The sequence below is a fragment of the Rutidosis leptorrhynchoides genome, chromosome 9, assembly GCF_046630445.1.
Source record: "Rutidosis leptorrhynchoides isolate AG116_Rl617_1_P2 chromosome 9, CSIRO_AGI_Rlap_v1, whole genome shotgun sequence".
NCBI lineage: Eukaryota > Viridiplantae > Streptophyta > Magnoliopsida > Asterales > Asteraceae > Rutidosis > Rutidosis leptorrhynchoides.
In genome coordinates, this window is record NC_092341.1 from 254252551 (window position 1) to 254276155 (window position 23605).

Consider the following 23605-nt stretch of genomic DNA (forward strand, 5'->3'; position numbering starts at 1 on the left):
AGCCTAAATAATCAATTTCAAATGTAAGGGAAAGAGTTGAAAAAGCTACAACAATCTATAGCTGCAATGCAAGTAGGTTATCAAAGGTGCGAAGGACCACATCTCACCAAGAATTGTCCCCAAATTAATCAATGCAACCATGTTAACTTGGATGACATTCCCATGAATTTGGATGCTCATGTTAACTATGTGAGTAATCAAAACTATCAACGGGGGGGAATATCAAACCAAGGCTACTACAATCCTAACCAAAAGAAAGTCTCGTTCAACAATCAAACCAATACACCACCCGGATTTACAAACCAAAACCAACACGCGAAACCAAAGTTACAACAACAACTATAATCAAAACCGAAGCAACAATTTCCAATACCAAAACCAACAATCTTACAACAATCAACCTTATAACAACCAACTCAATCCGAATTATCAAAACAACCAAGGTTATATTCAACCTCAAAATAACTAAGGTTACAACCAACAGCCTCAACAAACCACTCAACAATCCTAACCTTCAAAGAATGTAGAAGAAATCATGCAAAATTATATCATGAAGGTAGAAACAACCGAAGCATTTTTGTTAAAAGAGAACGAGTTCTTAAATCAACAATTGAAGCACCAACAAGCTTCATTTCAAAACCTTGAGAGTACCGTGGGGAGACTTTCAAACCAAGTTGCTGAAAGACCACAAGGAACTTTACCTTCAAACACACAAGTCAACCCAAACAACAATTACAACAATAACCGACAACCAAACCAAAACCAACCAAACAACAACACAAGAGTGATTCCCATCGAAAGCACCAACCAAAACCCTAACTACCCAAATTGAAATGAAACTGTCAAGTCCATAACCACTAGAAGCGGTCCAACCACTCAAGGGATTGAAGATCCCCATCCACAACCCTTTATTTGAAAGGACTCGTTCATATACGTTATAAACGATTCATAATAGTTGATTACATCGTGAGGTATTTGACCTCTATATGATACATTTTACAAATATTGCATTCGTTTTTAAAAGACAAACTTTCTTTACATCGAATGTGGACGACATGCATACCATTTCATAAAACATCCAACTATAATTGACTTAATAATAATCTTGATGAACTCAATGACTCGAATGCAACGTCTTTCGAAATATGCCATGTATGACTCCAAGTAATATCCTTAAAATGAGCTAATGCACAGCGGAAGATTTCTTTAATACCTGAGAATAAACATGCTTTAAAGTGTCAACCAAAAGGTTGGTGAGTTCATTAGTTTATCATAAATAGTCATTTCCAATAATATAATATACCACAAGATTTCCATTTCCATTTCTCATAAACATCAACTCATATCAGGCATTTCGCACTGCATAGAGATAAAAATCATTCATATGGTGAACACCTGGTAATCGACCTTAACAAGATGCATATAGAATATCCCCATCTTTCCGGGACATCCTTCGGACATGATAAATTCGAAGTACTAAAGCATCCGCGACATGGATGGGGCTTGTTGAGCCCGATAGATCTATCTTTAGGATTCGCGTCAATTAGGATGTTTGTTCCCTAATTCTTAGATTACCAGACTAAAAAGGGGCATATTCGATTCGATAAGTCAACCATTGAATGTAGTTTCGATTACTTGTGTCTATTTCGTCAAACATTTATAAAAGCCCATGTATTCTCAGTCCCAAAAATATATATTGCAAAAGCATTTAAAAAGGGAGTAATGAAACTCACAATACTGTATTTCGTAGTAATTATGCATATGATGGCATTGAATAAGTGGTTGGCCTCGGATTCACAAACCTATATTAAGTATATGTATTTATATAATGGTCAATGTCTGTCTAACAATTAAGGTCGAGTCATAGTGTATCACAATTCTAATGCTCGAGATCGATATGCCAAAGTCAACAAAAGTCAATTTGTCCCAAGATGATTTACAAAATCTTATTCATGTTTATTATATAACTTAAATAGTCGTTTTATATATTTAAATATATTTATCAGATTTTATTAAAGTAAAAATAATACAAGTCATTTATAAATAAAAATTTATTTTAAAATTTATATTAAAATTTATATATGCTAAAAATATACTTTTATATATCTTAAGTAATATAATTTATGCAATTCAATTAATATCGTAAAACTATAGTGATAGGTATTATTAATGTAATTATATTACGCGTAGTAAAAATATCTTTGTATCTCATATTTATTTGAATAAATAATATTGATAATAATAAGTAAAGTTGTATTATAATAATAATTATTATTATTCTAACAATGTTTATATTTAATAATTATGATATTAATTATAATAAATGATAATTCTATTCATGATAATAATAACGATACTTTTTAATATTAACAGTGATAATAATAATATTTTATAAAGATAATAATTCTATTAAAAATGATAATTAATAATAATACTAATATGATAATAATAATCATATCTTATAATAACAATGATATTTCTATTAAAAATGATGATTTTAGTAAAATGATAGTTTTAATATTAATAATACTTTTAATAATAAGAATAATGATAAAAATAATGAAAACGATATTTTTATCTAAATCAATGTCTTCCTAATCAATTTGATTAATAGCTTTTAGTCCTCTTTTATAACGCATTCATAATAATGATAATATTAGTAGATAATATTAATATTAATAAATATTATAAAAATATTAATGATAATACTAATAACTATTTTAATGATACTAATAATAATAATAATAATGATAATAGTAATAATAGTAATGATAATGTTAATAATAATCTTAATGATAATAACGGTAGTAATACTAATTAAAATGATAATTTTTAATAATAAAACTTATAACGATAATGATATTGATAATAATAATAATTATTAGATAATAATTATAACGACGATAATAACGACGATAGTAATAATAATAATCATTTTAACAATAAGTATACTAAAATTAATAATAATAATTCAGTTGAATATATCTTTTAATCTGTTCATCGAAATCACACGAATTCTAAATAAAAATTTCTTAATTTTTCGCTAGCTTTCCAACGACATGCATATCATATACCTTATCTCAGTAGCATGTATATCTAATTCAGGATTCAACATAACCTATCTAATGACAATATCAAACGTATAAGCATGCATAATCCTATATACTCGAGCACTAGTCAGGGATACACTAATAATATATAAAAGTTAAGTTATGAGTGCTCACGTATCAATATTGTGATTCAATATTGCAGGAAAGGTTCGTAGACGCAACGGAGATGATAAACACTAAGTTGACCTCGCGAACACACCCCCGACTATACCCATAACCTCCATAGTTATAGCCCATAATTTTCTTAGCTCTATCCCTCTTGAAAAACCCATTTTGAAATCATGCGAGCAGAACCTCGTCGTAGTATTTTATGTATAAATATTAATATTAATACTAATAATAATACTACTAATAATAATATTAAGATTAATAATAATAATAATAATAATAATCTTAATAATAATAATAATAATAATAATAATAATAATAATAATAATAATAATAATAATAATATAAATATATATGTAGATATCGTGAGAGAGATATAGATTGAAAACTGAATCACAAATCGTTCAACTTATAGGATGTTAGCTGCACCAGGCCCCCATGTGATCGCATGGGGTTGATGAGGAAAGGTCATGCGATCGCATGACCTGTGGTACCAGCTCATAATCCTCCAATAAAAGCTGCCGACACTCGTTTATAATTATTTAATATATATTTAATTAATTTATATAATTGATAGTGCTCCAAATGAACATATATTTAGTAGCAATATCCTTCCAATATGTAAAGCTTTTAGTTGCAATTGTTCTATTTTTATGTAATATTCGTTTAAATAAATAAGTGCGAAGACAAAAGGCGAAAACGATGATTTGAAGACGCAAATGACCAAAAAGCTCAAATGTACAAGATACAATCCAAGTGGTTCAATTTATTGATAAGAAACGTCTAAAATGACAAAAGTACAAGTTGCGGAACGCAAAGTACAAGATATTAAATTATACGAAAAGGTGTTCGAAAATCCGGAACCGGGACATGAGTCACCTCTCAACGCGCGACGCAACGGTGCAAAAATTACAAGTCAACTATGCACATAAATAAAATATAATATATAAATAATTCTTAAAAATTATATATATATTATATTATTATTTAATAACGTCGGCAGACTAAGATCCAAAATGATGTGAGCTGGAAAATCAAACTCCACGACTCGCGGAGTTTGAAGGCCAAAAACTCCACGACTCGCGGAGCAGTGAAATTCAGAAATGCCTATAAAAGGCCACGAATTCTGCGAGTTTAAAGAACATAATAATAATAATACTCCGTAAGATAATAAATATATATATATATATATATATATATATATATATATATATATATATATATATATATATATATATATATATATATATATATATATATAGTATATATTAGTGTTATATTAGATTAGTTCGGGTTATGTAAAGGTTATTTTTACGGGTTTTGAAGTCGAAATTCTGTCCGTGTAACACTACGCGATAAATACTCAATGTAAGTTATGTTCTCCTTTTTAAATTATTGTCTCGTACTTAAGTTATTATTATGCTTATTTGAGCCAAAGTAATCATGATGTTGGACTAAATATTAAAGACGGGGTAATTGAGCTTTGTACCATAATTGGGGTTTGGACAAAAGAACGACACTTGTGGAAATTAGACTATGGGCTATTAATGGGCTTTATATTTGTTTAACTAAATGATAGTTTGTTAATTTTAATATAAAGATTTACAATTGGACGTCCCTATAAATAACCATATACACTCGATCGGACACGATGGGCGGGATATTTATATGTACGAATAATCGTTCATTTAACCGGACACGGGAATGGATTAATAGTCTATGGAATTATTAAAACAGGGGTGAAATTATGTACAAGGACACTTGGCGTAATTGTTAACAAAGTATTAAACCTTGGATTACACGCAGTCGATATCCTGGTGTAATTATTAAACAAAGTATTAAAACCTTGTTACAGTTTAAGTCCCCAATTACTATTTGACTTCGGATAATTTGACGAGGACACTCGCACTTTAAATTTATGATCGATGGACTGTTATGGACAAAAACCATACGGACATATTAAATAATCCAGGACAAAGGATAATTAACCCATGGGAATAAACTAAAAATCTACATGTCAAACATCATGATTACGGAAGTTTAAATAAGCATAATATATTTTATTTCATATTTCCTCGTACTTTTATTTATTGTCATTTTAATTATTGTCATTTATTTTATATTGTTAGTTAAATATCGTCATTTACTTTACGCTTCGCTTAAAATTTAAAATCGATAAACCGGTCATTAAACGGTAAAACCCCATTTAATATATTATTATTATAATATATTTTGTACAAATATAGTTGTTTAAAAATATAGTGTGCAATAAGCCCGCTCCCTGTGGAACGAACCGGACTTACTAAAAACTATACTACTCTACGATTAGGTACACTGCCTATAGTGTTGTATCAAGGTTTAGGTATATCTATTTTGTAAATAAATAATTAAAACTTGTGTAATTTGTAACGTATTTCGTAGTAAAATATAGTACTATCACATACCCCCACGCTACCACATCAAGTTTTTGGCGCCGCTGCCGGGGACTCGGCGAAATGCTATATTTTTAATTTATTTTTGTATAAATATATTTATATATCATTTTAGAAAAACAATATAAAATTAAAAAAAAAACATTTTTCAAACTCCACGACTCGCGGAGCAGCCCTGAAGCGCCTGACAGAAACCCTAATCTGCATTAATTACGGAGTATTATTTATTATTATTAATTAATTTGTATTTAGGGTTAAATATTTAATTAATTTAGTATTTAATTTAAGTTTTAATTAATTTGTATTTTAAGTTTAATTAGTTTAATATATATAAAAATTAATACTTTTATAAAATAAAAATATAAAAATAATATTTTTATAAAAATAAATAGTTTTATCAACTTTAAGATTATTTTTATATTTTGTATCTTTTTATTTGTTTTAGCGTAATATTTGTATTTTATCGCTCGTACTTAGTTTTAAGTCATAGTTTTTGCCGTAGTTATTTTTATTTCTAGATTTTTAGGCTTTGCCATAAAATCCCTTAAGAGTTTTTTCTTTAGACTAAGATTTAGGTGCTTTGGAATTTTGCGACGCCGTTTTTCGCTTTAGTTTTAAATAGATTTTAGTGCCTTTAAGTAATTGCCGTTTTCTGAATAAAATTGCATTTACCTTTAGACCTTTAGGCGCAACTTTTTAGATATAATTTTTAGACTTTTAAGTTTCGACGTTTTTCTTTCTTATTTTTATCTTTCGACGTTTTTCGACGCGCATTCTTTTTCTTTCTTATTTCTCGACGCTTTAGTTTTTAGGACTTAGAAATTTTCTCTATTTCTTATCTAATATCTCAAACGGAAAGAAAAATTATTTAAGTGGTTAAATTAATGGACGTTGACAATTTTCTGCTTCGTAGTAATAGTTAGATTTGTTAGTGGCTGAGTTGTGAGCTTCCGATTTAAAGGGTTCTGGCTCCCTGCTGCATCTTTTGACTATTCAAAACGTGGGCAAAAGCAGAAAAGTCTATTAATTTGACAACTTATATAAGTTTTTCTATTTTTATAACTAATAGGATAATTAGTAAATGCACCACATTGTAGCTAAAATTTGGCCATCGCAATAAAATGGAAAATTTTGAAAACAAGGCTATTGAAACTCTTTTTGATATCCAAAATCAATTAAATCAATACTCTCAAACGAGTATTGATGACAATTCGATCAGTCAATCTTGGATCACGAACGACGAAACAATAACTGGTTGTGAAATCTGTGGAGATTATCACTCAACATGGGAATGTTACTATTACATTCCTATGGAAAATTACACACCCACGGAACCTGAATGAAATGATTATGAAGAATACAATTCAAATTGGGATTATTCCCAAGAATATTTCCAAACTCAACAACCAGTAGACGAGGAAAATTACGTGTCTGAAAATTTATTAGACAATATGAAAATCAAACTCGAAGAACTCAATGCTCAAAATGAACAAATAAGAGAGTTTGTAAACCGGCAAGCTGAAACTCTATCAGACTACACACCTGTTGATCTGAGGAGTATTGTGCAAGAAAATCTCATATCATCAAATTTTGATGAATTCGAGAGCTCCGAAATCACCAACTATCTCGATGATACTTTTTATTCAGCTTTACCAATTTCACAACATATCGACACATTAGCCTCTACCGATGAAATCATCGATCCATCTATGGATGAAGAAGAAGTAAGACAAATTTATACTCTTGGGAAAACGATAACGTTGAAAATTTTACCCCCGAGACCAAAATGGAGGGACTGATAAGTACCGTTAATGAAGAAGAATCTACTCCAATCCCGAAATTCACCATTCCACAACCTTCCAACCTAATATTCTCAATAGACTAGTCATCTACCGAAGATGAACTACGAGCTGTAATAGATATTGACACCTCGTATTTCACCCAAATGGGTAATAGAGGTGAAAACTTTGATCCCGAGAATAAACGGAAGGAAATGTTAGGAATTGTCCACCCTATAGTATGTATGTCGGTGTATATCGATCCATTTGACCAAGAACCAGAAAAGAGATATATCCATTTACTAAAAGCTACACTTAAAAAAGAATTAAGTAGTGACGATCGGGTGAGTCTAAACTTTAACCCATTGATATATTATACACCACCCGAGATGTAAATAACTGGCTCACTATTCTAATTCGTGGAACTTATTCTACCGACTTTACATGTTGTCAGCTAAGTGTGGGGAAGTTTAACCCCACTTATCGTTAAATTAGGGGTTCGGGTTAGTGCATAACTTGTTAATAAAAATGCACAATTAGGGTAAAAGACGCATTTTCAAAAATTATCAAACAGTTCAGAAAAGCAACCGTTTTTGAAAAAAAAAACATGTGTGATAAAACAAGAAGGAATGAACGATGAGGTGCACCATCTATCATCCTGCAATTTTATGGTATCTTTAACTACTTTCTACACTAATCACCCTCATGAATTTATAATTATAGTCTGATTTCATGCAAATGAGGGCATTGCATGATCTTAAGTGTGGGGAAGGGTTATAAATTCTCTCGGGTTTACACTTGGTTTATTTGCCAAATTTTGTGAAAATTTGAAAAAATTTCAACTAAATGAAGTCAAAATCATGTTTATACATATTTATGAACGATGAAAACTAGGTGTTAATACCGAAATTATCGATACCTCGAAAAGGACATAAATTGAGAAACAACCCAAAATGCTTGAATTCATTTAAAATGGAATAAAGGAGAATAAAAGGCAAAGAAAGAAACTAAGTGTGGGGAGAATGTACCAAGTTATTCAATTAAAAACTATCTATCACATGTTTCTGTAAAGTTTATTGCAAGTGCTTTTGTTTTGGACTAAATTAACTGTTTTACCCGATGAAAGAAAAGAAAAGATGGATCTACACGATGAATCAATTCTATCATTAAGAGGAAGTAAAGTCTTCCGAAAAAGACACGCGCTTCTTGATTTAGGTTAAGAAGTTGTCATCCAGACCAGCTGTAGGTTGACGAAAAATCTTGAAAAGTCATCTCTAAAATCAGCAGGAAATCCACGGACCTCAGTATCAAACAGGGTCACCAAGTGGTCAGACTTATCCTAACCATGAGAGGATCTGTCTCGTAAAATGGAGAGGGCACCGTGCAAATTAGCTTGATAAGACTAATGAATCTGACCCCCAGAAAGGATAATCTCCTTAAAGATTAAAAATCAGCTTTTAAGACTGATATTACTCAATCCTTGAGATTGACCTTAAAGATTGAGAATTACAAACTCATGGAATTCAATGATATCTAAACTCGAGCTTGAACGAGAAAATATTGTGATCAAAATTACAAACCGATTTATTTTCTGAAAACCCATTTTTAATGCGTTCATTACCATTGAACGTAAAATCCTGAGAATTCATTGGAATTCATTAAGTCACCTGAACCAAATCGGGTGTCAACCGTAAGAACGGTGGTTGCATAGCATGGTCGAAGACAGGACCTTGTGCCAGACCGAAAAATTATAAGGGTGAGCTTTACTATTGCTCCTACAAAGGATAGTAATTGCGTCCGACACGTTATAGACCATAATTAAAAGCATGTCAGGGGACATTGCCTTAACAGTTGCTTGTTCAACGCTTTCCTTTACAACCGGACGGTAGTTTGCCGAAAGGTAATATACGGGACAAGTAAACTGGACGTGTTGATTTCCTAATACAAGGTTAGCAAGTGGGTGACACAAAACCATAAGTTTTGAGCTAAAATTTTCAAATCTGAAACCCACAAAACCCACAAAAATATTTTACAACACCGGTGAAGGGTTATTCCGGAAAACTTGTCTAGGGTAAAAGCTAGATTGAATTTTCAAAAGATCAAATGTTTTCATAAAGATCTAATTTCCTAACGGATCTAAATTTTCATAGTCATGTGGGACTGTAAACCGCCTTTCAAATGTGCACTTTGCTTTGGAAACCGAAAGTAAATCGGCTATTTGATTGCAAGTGTCGTTGACCTAAACCCGAGGCAACTGTGGATGACACACCCACCTTTAACCATGGTTCTATCGTTACTATCATTGTTTATAACACCATATAAAAATCACTGATGTACAAAGTGTGATGAATAAAAAAGTGATTCATGTATGTTTTTATTTCAAGTTCTGTATTGCTTGAGGACAAGCAACGCTCAAGTGTGGGGATATTTGATAGTGCTCCAAATGAACATATATTTAGTAGCAATATCCTTCCAATATGTAAAGCTTTTAGTTGCAATTGTTCTATTTTATGTAATATTCGTTTAAATAAATAAGTGCGAAGACAAAAGGCGAAAACGACGATTTGAAGACACAAATGACCAAAAAGCTCAAATGTACAAGATACAATCCAAGTGGTTCAATTTATTGATAAGAAACGTCTAAAAATGACAAAAGTACAAGTTGCGAAACGAAAAGTACAAGATATTAAATTATACGAAAAGGCATTCGAAAATCCGGAACCGGGACATGACTCAACTCTCAACGCGCGACGCAACGGTGCAAAAATTACAAGTCAACTATGCACATAAATAAAATATAATATATAAATAATTCTTAAAAATTATATATATATTATATTATTATTTAATAACGTCGGCAGACTAAGATCCAAAATGATGTGAGCTGGAAAATCAAACTCCACGACTCGCGGAGTCTGAAGGCCAAAAACTCCACGACTCGCGGAGCAGTGAAATTCAGAAATGCCTATAAAAGGCCACGAATTCTGCGAGTTTAAAGAACATAATAATATTAATACTCCGTAAGATAATAAATATATATATATATATATATATATATATATAGTATAGATTAGTGTTATATTAGATTAGTTCTGGTTATGTAAAGGTTATTTTTACGGGTTTTGAAGTCGAAATTCTGTCCGTGTAACACTACGCGATAAATACTCAATGTAAGTTATGTTCTCCTTTTTAAATTAATGTCTCGTACTTAAGTTATTAATATTCTTATTTGAGCCAAAGTAATCATGATGTTGGACTAAATATTAAAGACGGGGTAATTGGGCTTTGTACCATAATTGGGGTTTGGACAAAAGAACGACACTTGTGGAAATTAGACTATGGGCTATTAATGGGCTTTATATTTGCTTAACTAAATGATAGTTTGTTAATTTTAATATAAAGATTTACAATTGGACGTCCCTATAAATAACCATATACACTCGATCGGACACGATGGGCGGGATATTTATATGTACGAATAATCGTTCATTTAACCGGACACAGGAATGGATTAATAGTCTATGGAATTATTAAAACAGGGGTGAAATTATGTACAAGGACACTTGGCGTAATTGTTAACAAAGTATTAAACCTTGGATTACACGCAGTCGATATCCTGGTGTAATTATTAAACAAAGTATTAAAACCTTGTTACAGTTTAAGTCCCCAATTAGTTGGAATATTTGACTTCGGGTATAAGGATAATTTGACGAGGACACTCGCACTTTAAATTTATGATCGATGGACTGTTATGGACAAAAACCAGACGGACATATTAAATAATCCAGGAAAAAGGACAATTAACCCATGAGAATAAACTAAAAATCAACACGTCAAACATCATGATTACGGAAGTTTAAATAAGCATAATATATTTTATTTCATATTTCCTCGTACTTTTATTTATTGTCATTTTAATTATTGTTATTTATTTTATATTGTTAGTTAAATATCGTCATTTACTTTACGCTTCGCTTAAAATTTAAAATCGACAAACCGGTCATTAAACGGTAAAACCCCCTTTTATATATTATTAATATAATATATTTTGTACAAATATAGTTGTTTAAAAATATAGTGTGCAATAAGCCCGCTCCCTGTGGAACGAACCGGACTTACTAAAAACTATACTACTCTACGATTAGGTACACTGCCTATAGTGTTGTAGCAAGGTTTAGGTATATCCATTTTGTAAATAAATAATTAAAACTTGTGTAATTTGTAACGTATTTCGTAGTAAAACATAGTACTATCACATATCCCCAGGCTACCACATCAAGTTTTTGGCACCGCTGCCGAGGACTCGGCGAAATGCTATATTTTTAATTTATTTTTGTATAAATATATTTATATATCATTTTAGAAAAACAATATAAAATTAAAAAAAAAACGTTTTTCAAACTCCACGACTCGCGGAGCAGCCCTGAAGCGCCTGACAGAAACCCTAATCTGCATTAATTACGGAGTATTATTTATTATTATTAATTAATTTGTATTTAGGGTTAAATATTTAATTAATTTAGTATTTAATTTAAGTTTTAATTAATTTGTATTTTAAGTTTAATTAGTTTAATATATATAAAAATTAATACTTTTATAAAATAAAAATATAAAAATAAATAATTTTATCAACTTTAAGATTATTTTTATATTTTGTATCTTTTTATTTGTTTTAGCGTAATATTTATATTTTATCGCTCGTACTTAGTTTTAAGTCATAGTTTTTACCGTAGTTATTTTTATTTCTAGATTTTTAGGCTTTGCCATAAAATCCCTTAAGAGCTTTTTCTTTAGACTAAGATTTAGGTTTTTTGGAATTTTGCGACGCCGTTTTTCGCTTTAGTTTTAAATAGATTTTAGTGCCTTTAAGTAATTGTCGTTTTCTGAATAAAATTGCATTTACCTTTAGACCTTTAGGCGCAACTTTTTAGATATAATTTTTAGACTTTTAAGTTTTGACGTTTTTCTTTCTTATTTTTATCTTTCGACGTTTTTCGACGCGCATTCTTTTTCTTTCTTATTTCTCGACGCTTTAGTTTTTAGGACTTAGAAATTTTCTCTATTTCTTATCTAATATCTCAAACGAAAAGAAAAATTATTTAAGTGGTCAAATTAATGGACGTTGACAATTTTCTGCTTCGTAGTAATAGTTGGATTTGTTAGTGGCTGAGTTGTGAGCTTCCGATTTAAAGGGTTCTGGCTCCCTGCTGCATCTTTTGGCTATTCGAAACGTGGGCAAAAGCAAAAAAGTCTATTAATTGGACAACTTATATAAGTTTTTCTATTTTTATAACTAATAGGATAATTAGTAAATGCACTATATTGTAGCTAAAATTTGGCCATCGCAATAAAATGGAAAATTTTGAAAACAAGGCTATGGAAACTCTTTTTGATATCCAAATTCAATTAAATCAATACTCTCAAACGAGTGTTGATGACAATTCGATCAGTAAATCTTGGATCACGAACGACGAAACAATAACTGGTTGTGAAATCTGTGGAGATTATCACTCAACATGGGAATGTTACTATTACATTCCTATGGAAAATTACGCACCCACGGAACCTGAATGGAACGATTATGAAGAATACAATTCAAATTGGGATTATTCCCAAGAATATTTCCAAACTCAACAACTAGTAGACGAGGAAAATTACGTGTCTGAAAATTTATTAGACAATATGAAAATCAAACTCGAAGAACTCAATGCTCAAAATGAACAAATAAGAGAGTTTGTAAACCGGCAAGCTGAAACTCTCTCAGACTACACACCTGTTGATCTGGGGAGTATTGTGCAAGAAAATCTCATATCATCGAATTTTGATGAATTCGAGAGCTCCGAAATCACCAACTATCCCGATGATACTTTTTATTCAGCTTTACCAATTTCACAACATATCGACACATTAGCCTCTACTGACGAAATCATCGATCCATCTATGGATGAAGAAGAAGTAAGGAAGACAAATTTGTACTCTTGGGAAAACGATAACGTTGAAAATTTTACCCCCGAGACCAAAATGGAGGGACTGATAAGTACCGTTAATGAAGAAGAATCTACTCCAATCCCGAAATTCACCATTCCACAACCTTCCAACCCAATATTCTTAATAGACTAGTCATCTACTGAAGATGAACTACGAGCTGTAATAGATATTGACACCTCGGATTTCACCCAAATGGGTAATAGAGGTGAAAACTTTGATCCCGAGAATAAACGGAAGGAAATGTTAGGAATTGTCCACCCTATAGTATGTATGTCGGTGTATATCGATCCATTTGACCAAGAACCAGAAAAGAGATATATCCATTTACTAAAAGCTACACTTAAAAAAGAATTAAGTAGTGACGATCGGGTGAGTCTAAACTTTAAACCCATTGATATATTATACACCACCCGAGATGTAAATAACTGGCTCACTATTCTAATTCGTGGAACTTATTCTACCGACTTCACATGTTGTCAGCTAAGTGTGGGGAAGTTTAACCCCACTTATCGTTAAATTAGGGGTTCGGGTTAGTGCATAACTCGTTAATAAAAATGCACGATTAGAGTAAAAAACGCATTTTCAAAAATTATCAAACAGTTCAGAAAAGCAACCGTTTTTGAAAAAAAAAAACATGTGTGATAAAACAAGAAGGAATGAACGATGAGGTGCACCATCTATCATCCTGCAATTTTATGGTATCTTTAACTACTTTCTACACTAATCACCCTCATGAATTTATAATTATAGTCTGATTTCATGCAAATGAGGGCATTGCATGATCTTAAGTGTGGAGAAGGGTTATAAATTTTCTCGGGTTTACACTTGGTTTATTTGCCAAATTTTGTGAAAATTTGAAAAATTTTCAACTAAATGAAGTCAAAATCATGTTTATACATATTTATGAACGATGAAAACTAGGTGTTAATACCGAAATTATCGATACCTCGAAAAGGACATAAATTGAGAAACAACCCAAAATGCTTGAATTCATTTAAAATGGAATAAAGGAGAATAAAAAGGCAAAGAAAGAAACTAAGTGTGGGGAGAATGTACCAAGTTATTCAATTAAAAACCGTCTATCACATGTTTCTGTAAAGTTTATTGCAGGTACTTTTGTTTTGGACTAAATTAACTGTTTTACCTGATGAAAGAAAAGAAAAGATGGATCTACACGATGAATCAATTCCATCATTAAGAGGAAGTAAAGTCTTCCGAAAAAGACACGCGCTTCTTGATTTAGTTCAAGAAGTTGTCATCCAGACCAGCTGTAGGTTGACGAAAAATCTTGAAAAGTCATCTCTAAAATCAGCAGGAAATCCACGGACCTCAGTATCAAACAGGGTCGCCAAGTGATCAGACTTATCCTAACCATGAGAGGATCGGTCTCGTAAAATGGGGAGGGCACCGTGCAAATTAGCTTGATAAGACTAATGAATCAGACCTCCAGAAAGGATAATCTCCTTAAAGATTAAAAATCAGCTTTTAAGACTGATATTACTCAATCCTTGAGATTGACCTTAAAGATTGAGAATTACAAACTCATGGAATTCAATGATATCTAAACTCGAGCTTGAACGAGAAAATATTTTGATCAAAATTACAAACCGATTTGTTTTCTGAAAACCCATTTTTAATGCGTTCATTACCATTGAACGTAAAATCCTGAGAATTCATTGGAATTCATTAGGTCACCTGAACCAAATCGGGTGTCAACCGTAAGAACGGTGGTTGCATAGCATGGTCGAAGACAGGACCTTGTGCCAGACCGAAAAATTATAAGGATGAGCTTTACTATTGCTCCTACAAAGGATAGTAATTGCATCCGACACGTTATAGACCATAATTAAAAGCATGTCAGGGGACATTGCCTTAACAGTTGCTTGTTCAACGCTTTCCTTTACAACCGGACGGTAGTTTGCCGAAAGGTAATATACGGGACAAGTAAACTGGACATGTTGCTTTCCTAATACAAGCTTAGCAAGTGGGTGACACAAAGTACAAGATATTAAATTATACGAAAAGGCGTTCGAAAATCCGAAACCGGGACATGACTCAACTCTCAACGCGCGACGCAACGGTGCAAAAATTACAAGTCAACTATGCACATAAATAAAATATAATATATAAATAATTCTTAAAAATTATATATATATTATATTATTATTTAATAACGTCGGCAGACTAAGATCCAAAATGATGTGAGCTGGAAAATCAAACTCCACGACTCGCGGAGTTTGAAGGCCAAAAACTCCACGACTCGTGGAGCAGTGAAATTCAGAAATGTCTATAAAAGGCCACAAATTCTGCGAGTTTAAAGAACATAATAATAATAATAATACTCCGTAAGATAATATATATATATATATATATATATATATATATATATATAGTATAGATTAGTGTTATATTAGATTAGTTCGGGTTATGTAAAGGTTATTTTTACGGGTTTTGAAGTCAAAATTCTGTCCGTGTAACACTACGCGATAAATACTCAATGTAAGTTATGTTCTCCTTTTTAAATTAGGGTCTCGTACTTAAGTTATTATTATGCTTATTTGAGCCAAAGTAATCATGATGTTGGACTAAATATTAAAGACGGGGTAATTGGGCTTTGTACCATAATTGGGGTTTGGACAAAAGAACGACACTTATGGAATTTAGACTATGCGCTATTAATGGGCTTTATATTTGTTTAACTAAATGATAGTTTGTTAATTTTAATATAAAGATTTACAATTGGACGTCCCTATAAATAACCATATACACTCGATCGGACACGATGGGCGGGATATTTATATATACAAATAATCGTTCATTTAACCGGACACGGGAATGGATTAATAGTCTATGGAATTATTAAAACAGGGGTGAAATTATGTACAAGGACACTTGGCATAATTGTTAACAAAGTATTAAACCTTGGATTACACGCAGTCGATATCCTGGTGTAATTATTAAACAAAGTATTAAAACCTTGTTATAGTTTAAGTCCCCAATTAGTTGGAATATTTGACTTCGGGTATAAGGATAATTTGACGAGGACACTCACACTTTAAATTTATGACCGATGGACTGTTATGGACAAAAACCAGACGGACATATTAAAAAATCCAGGACAAAGGACAATTAACCCATGGAAATAAACTAAAAATCAACACGTCAAACATCATGATTACGGAAGTTTAAATAAGCATAATATATTTTATTTCATATTTCCTCGTACTTTTATTTATTGTCATTTTAATTATTTTTATTTATTTTATATTGTTAGTTAAATATCGTCATTTACTTTACGCTTCGCTTAAAATTTAAAATCGACAAACCGGTCATTAAACGGTAAAACCCCCTTTTATATATTATTAATATAATATATTTTGTACAAATATAGTTGTTTAAAAATATAGTGTGCAATAAGCCCGCTCCCTGTGGAACGAACCGGACTTACTAAAAACTATACTACTCTACGATTAGGTACACTGCCTATAGTGTTGTAGCAAGGTTTAGGTATATCCATTTTGTAAATAAATAATTAAAACTTGTGTAATTTGTAACGTATTTTGTAGTAAAATATAGTACATCAATAATTATATATATATATATATATATATATATATATATATATATATATATATATATATATATATATATATATATATATATAATTATGTATATATATATATATATATATATATATATATATATATATATATATATATATATATATATATATATTATATTTATGAGCATGGATGACTTGAAATTTTGTTTCCAAAAATTTGTACATTAACGCTCGACTTATGTCCCAGTTCCGGTTTTTCAAACGAAATTTTGTACGCTTAGAAAACTTGCACTTTACGTTACGTGACTCGTACCCTTGTCAAAATATGGACTAAAATCATTGATAAACAATATTACACAAAGTGTAACTTATACATTTGAGTGTTTTGGTTATTTGCTTTTATAAATCGACTTCTCTTTGTTTTATTAAAATATATTTAATAATATATAAACAATATCACTTAAATCGAAACGCTTTATATAGAAGTTATATTTTATTATTTGGAAATATATATATATATATATATATATATATATATATATATATATATATATATATATATATATATATATATATATTCAATTAGAAATATAAGTCTATATATATTAGAAATATTTATTTAATAATATGATATTTAGTTTTTCAAATACTAATTATACTTCCAAGTATAATTTAAGATCGTTTATATATTAGGATTTATTATATCATATACCGTTTTCACTTTAAAACTTTACTAAGGATAGTTCATCTATGTACTAGCATTTATTTAATTTCTTAATGTACTAATTGACATATTCAAATATCAATTGAACACTAAGTGATTGTTACAATCAAATATACATAAACACGTTTTAAATACACGTTGCAAGTTATATATATATATATATATATATATATATATATATATATATATATATATATATATATATATATATATATATATATATATATATATATATATTTAACAACTAATATTCTAACTTACGTTAATTAATCAGAGACATTTTAAATAATAAATTTGTATTATATCGAAAAGCATTTCCGTACAATTGAAACTAAATCAATTGATTATTATGTAAATCACTTTACCATTATTCCGAATACCGTTAAAAATGAACAATTTCTCAAATCAACGTGGACCTCACAATAAAGACTCATAATCATACAATGTATCTGATAAATCAATCATTTGACATTATCTTCTAATCCCATTGATAAACATATTAAAACATATACGTTCATGTAAAGTATTATACATTTAATACTTTGTTAACATTCTCAAGTTATAATATATATATATATATATATATATATATATATATATATATATATATATATATATATATATATATATATATATATATATATATATATATATATATATATATATATATATATATATATATAATCATATCCATTTATAAATAATGGTTCATGAATCGTCGAAATTTGGTCGAGGTTAAATGAATGTATATATAATCATATCCATTTATATATAATGGTTCATGAATCGTCAGAATTTGGTCGAGGTTAAATGAATGTATGAACACAGTTTGAAATTCTTGAGATTGAACTTAACAAACTTTGCTTATCGTGTCGGAAGTATATATAAAGATTAAAGTTTAAATTTGGTCGGAAATTTTCTGGTTGTCACATTATCACCCAAGAACCACTACCGAGCTTTATAGAAGAGGAGATCAGGGTTAGTAAGGAGAAGTGTAAAGAAAAGATTGACTCAACCAAGGGTATAGATAATGATGAAACGGGTAAGAAACGGGGTGATGAGCCTTTGAAGGTGATAATGCTAAAAACGAACATATATTTCATAGCATTATCCCTCAAGAAAGACAAGCTTTTAGTTACAATTGTTCTATTTACAAGTGATATTCGTTTAAATAATAAAAGGTGAAGACAAAAGACAGATTCGATGAATTGAAGACCTAAATGACCAAAAAACTAAAAGGTACAAAGTACAATCCAAGTGGTTCAAATTATTGATGAGAAACGTCTAAAAATTACAAGAGTACAAGCCGTGAAACACAAAGTACAAGATATTATATTGTACGAAAATGCGTTCAAAAATTCGGAACCGAGACATGAACCAACTTTCAGCGTGCGACGCAACGGACCAAAAATTACGAGTCAACTATGCACAAGAATATAATATAATACATAATTAATTATATATATTATTATATATTATAATTATACGCAGCCCACGTTTTGAATTTGATCTACGAGCTGGATTCCAGACCTCCACACTCGCGGAGCTTTGATGAAGAAAACCTCCGCACTCGCGGAGGTCAACAGTGAAACGTGTGCCTATAAAAGGCCGCGCATTCTGATCGATTCATTACCTTTTTTTCTATCTATCTATCTACGATATATTTATATTTATATTTTATAATTTTAATTTTAATTTAAGTTTAATAATAATAAGGTTATAGTGGCGAATGTTTTAAGTTTGTAAATCGAAATTCTGTCCGTGTAACGCTACGCGATTAATACTCATTGTAAGTTATGTTCAACCTTTTTAAATTAATGTCTAGTAGCTAAGTTATTATTATGCTTATTTAAGCCGAAGTAATCATGATGTTGGGCTAAATATTAAAGACGGGGTTATTGGGCTTTGTACCATAATTGGGGTTTGGACAAAAGAACGATACTTGTGGAAATTGGACTATGGGCTATTAATGGGCTTTATATTTGTTTAACTGAATGATAGTTCGTTAATTTAATATAGAGATTTACAATTTGACGTATCTATAAATAATCATATACACTCGATCGGACACGATGGGCGGGATATTTATAAATACTAATAATCGTTCATTTAACCGGACATGGGAATTGATTAATAGTCAATGGACTCATTAAAATAGGGGTGAATTATGTACAAGGACACTTGGCATAATTGTTAACAAAGTATTAAAACCTTGGGTTACACGCAGTCGATATCCTAGTGTAATTATTAAACAAAGTATTAAGACCTTGTTACAGTTTAAGTCCCCAATTAGTTGGAATATTTGACTTCGGGTATAAGGATAATTTGACGAGGACACTCGCATTTTATATTTATGACTGATGGACTGTTATGGACAAAAACCAGATGGACATATCAAATAATCCTGGACAAAGGATAATTAACTCATGGTAATAAACTAAAATCAACACGTCGAACATTATGATTACGGAAGTTTAAATAAGCATAATTCCTTTCTTTCATATTTCATCGCACTTTTATTTACTATCATTTTATTTATCGCACTTTTTAATTATCATACTTTTTAATTATCGCAATTTTAATTTATTGTCATTTTATTTATCGCACTTTAATTTATCGCACTTTAATTATCGTTATTTATTTTACGCTTTAAATTAAGCTATATTTATTTTTAATATTTTACATTTGGTTTTAACTGCGACTAAAGTTTTAAAATCGACAAACCGGTCATTAAACGGTAAAACCCCCTTTTTATAATAATAATACTACTTATATATATATATATATATATATATATATATATATATATATATATATATATATATATACATATATATATACATATATATAACTATAGTTTAAAAATATAGCGTTAAACTTGGCTAGTTCCCTGCAGAACGAACCGGACTTACTAAAAACTACACTACTGTACGATTAGGTACATTGCCTATAGTGTTGTAGAAAGGTTTAGGTATATCCACTCTATAAATAAATAAATAAATAACTTGTGTAAAATTGTATCGTATTTAATAGTATTTCGCAATAAAAATAATAGTATTTCGTATACTACCCTGCACACATCAAGTATTTTTGGCGCCGCTCTGGGGAACCTCTTAAACACCGAAGCGAAACGCTATATATATATATATATATATATATATATATATATATATATATATATATATATATATATATATATATATATATATATATATATATATATATTAGTTTTTAAGATATTTTTGTAAAAATATAATATTTCTCATTTTGTAAAAATATTTTGTTAAAAATACAAAAATATAAAAAGAAAAACAAAATATATATATATTTAAGAGTTTGTTTAAAATATATAAAATTATAAAGTATTTTTATTTCTATTTTAGTTTTTAAAATATAAGTTCTTAATTTATTTTATATAAATATTTTATATAAATTAAAAAAAAGTAAAACGTAAAAAAAATTTAAATTAAAACTGAACCTGCGATTTCTTTCCTGCATCTCTTCTGAACCTGCATACTCCGCACTCGCGGAGCTCCTGGGTAGAAAAAATCCTCACTCGCGGAGCCTATTCTGACACGCCAGGTTTCAACATCGTACAGCATTAATTACGGAGTATTATTAATTATTATTAATCAACCCTAATTAGGGTTTAATTATTTAATTAGTTTTTAATATTAGTTTTAGTTTTATTATTTAATTTATAATATTAAGTTTTAATTAGTTTTATTAATATATAAATTAATACTTTTATAAAATAATAATATAAAAATTATATTTTTGTAAAATTGTATTTTTATAACTTTAAGCCTATTTTTATATTTTGTATATTTTTAATCGTTTAATCGTAATTTATATATTTATCGTTCGTAACTAGTTTTAAACTTAGTATTTTGCCATATTAGCTCTAGATTTTTAGGCTTTGCCGTAAAATCCCTTAAGTGCTTTTTCTTTAGATTAAGATTTAGGTACTTTAGAATTTTGCGACGCCGTTTTAAGATTTTAGTACTTTTTAAGAAATTACCGTTTTGGATATAGAATTCCTTTAAGCTTTAATACCTTTAGACGCAACTTTTAATATTTAGTTTTTAATACTAAGTTTCAACACTTATTTTCTTATTTTTATTTTTCGACTGTATGTTTTTCGACGCTTATTTTTCGACCTTTTATTTTTTGACTTTTTCGATGCGCTCTTTTTCTTTCTTATTTCTCGACGCTCTAGTTTTTAGGACATAGAATTTTCTATTTCTTCTCTACAATTTCAAAACGAAAAATTATTTTAAGCGGTTAAATTGATAGACATCTGTAATGACCCGGAATTTCTCGACCAAATTATACTTACGAGATTAATATTTACATAAATTAAACCATACCAACATGATAAGCAATCCAAATTGTTGAGACTTATGTTTTTGAAAAGAGTTTTACACAATGTTTGACCGTCCAATATGACCGATGATATCACGAACTATATAACATACGATAATTATACGCTTGTGTATATATATGTATTTATATATATTTAACATGATCTAAGGATGGTTTAACATCTCATTGTGTACTAATGACAATGAGTTATAAGTATATTTTGAAACTACTAACTTAAGTTTTCAAAACGATAACTATACGTAACATTCTTTGATATATATACTTATAATATATAATGCTTATACATGTATCATATATATAAAGTATTTAATCACTTTTAAGGACTTAAATACATAAAACAATATAAGTATATTCACAAAAGATAGCTATATTTGAATTCTCGTTCCGTTTCCTCAAGATTTCTATACGTATATCTAGGGTATATGTACTCGTATCATACCCAGCTTCTATACGTATTTACTATTGGTATATACACATCAAATCAACATCCTAATCAACATTATTACTGCCCTAGATATGAGGTAACTAGGATTTGTCAAGTAGTATGAATTATTAGTAAGAAAACAAAATTAGAAATCCTTTTCATTCTTTATAAACTAAAAACGTTTTTATAAATGAACACCATTTCTTCACTCCATTTTCTCATACCTACACCCTCATTTCTCTCTCAAAATACTCCTAACTTCATACTTGATCATCTCCAAGCATTTTCCCCATCATTTAGCTTCAATTACAAGCCTTAAACACCATAAGAAAACTCTTTCAAGAACATATCAAAATAACCACTCATTTGAAGAAGTTTACTTTCAACCTTTTGATCTAACTCCACCACTATTTGATTCCAAGATTATTTCTTATCTTTTGCAGTAACTTTGTCCAAGTAACTTGAGGTAGTAACCTTGTTCATAATCTTATTCAATTCATATTCATATAGCTATCTTATTTTGTGGTATAAAATTTTAACAACAAGAACATAGTTTGAATGATTTCAAACTTGTTCGCAAACTAAATAGATCCTTCTAACTTGACTTTTAAAACACTTCAAGACCTGTAATATATCATAATGATATGCTAACCTAACAAGATATAACTTGGTTTTACAAAGAACATCTTAAAAACAGAATCTACGTCGTCGGAGTGCAATCGGGGGCAGTTTTGGGTTGGATAATTAAAAACCATATTGAACTTTGAATTGGAAGTTCATGTTCTGGAAAAATGATATTTCTTATGAATATGTTAACACATAAAAATTTCATGGTTTAACTCAAAGTGTAAGTATTTTTAGAAAAATGATCATTAAATGTTGTTTTTATGATGGAAAATGATCACTTTCATAAGTTTCACCAAAGTTTGACCTATAACCTATGATTTCGAATACAAACTAATGTATTTTCAGTTCATATTCTTAAAATTTGACTCGATCCAAGGAAGTGGCAAGTTAAACCAACAAAAACGGAGTTGAAATGAAGAAACTACGACTAAAACAAGATTGGGTATCCGAAGCTAGTTTAGCTACG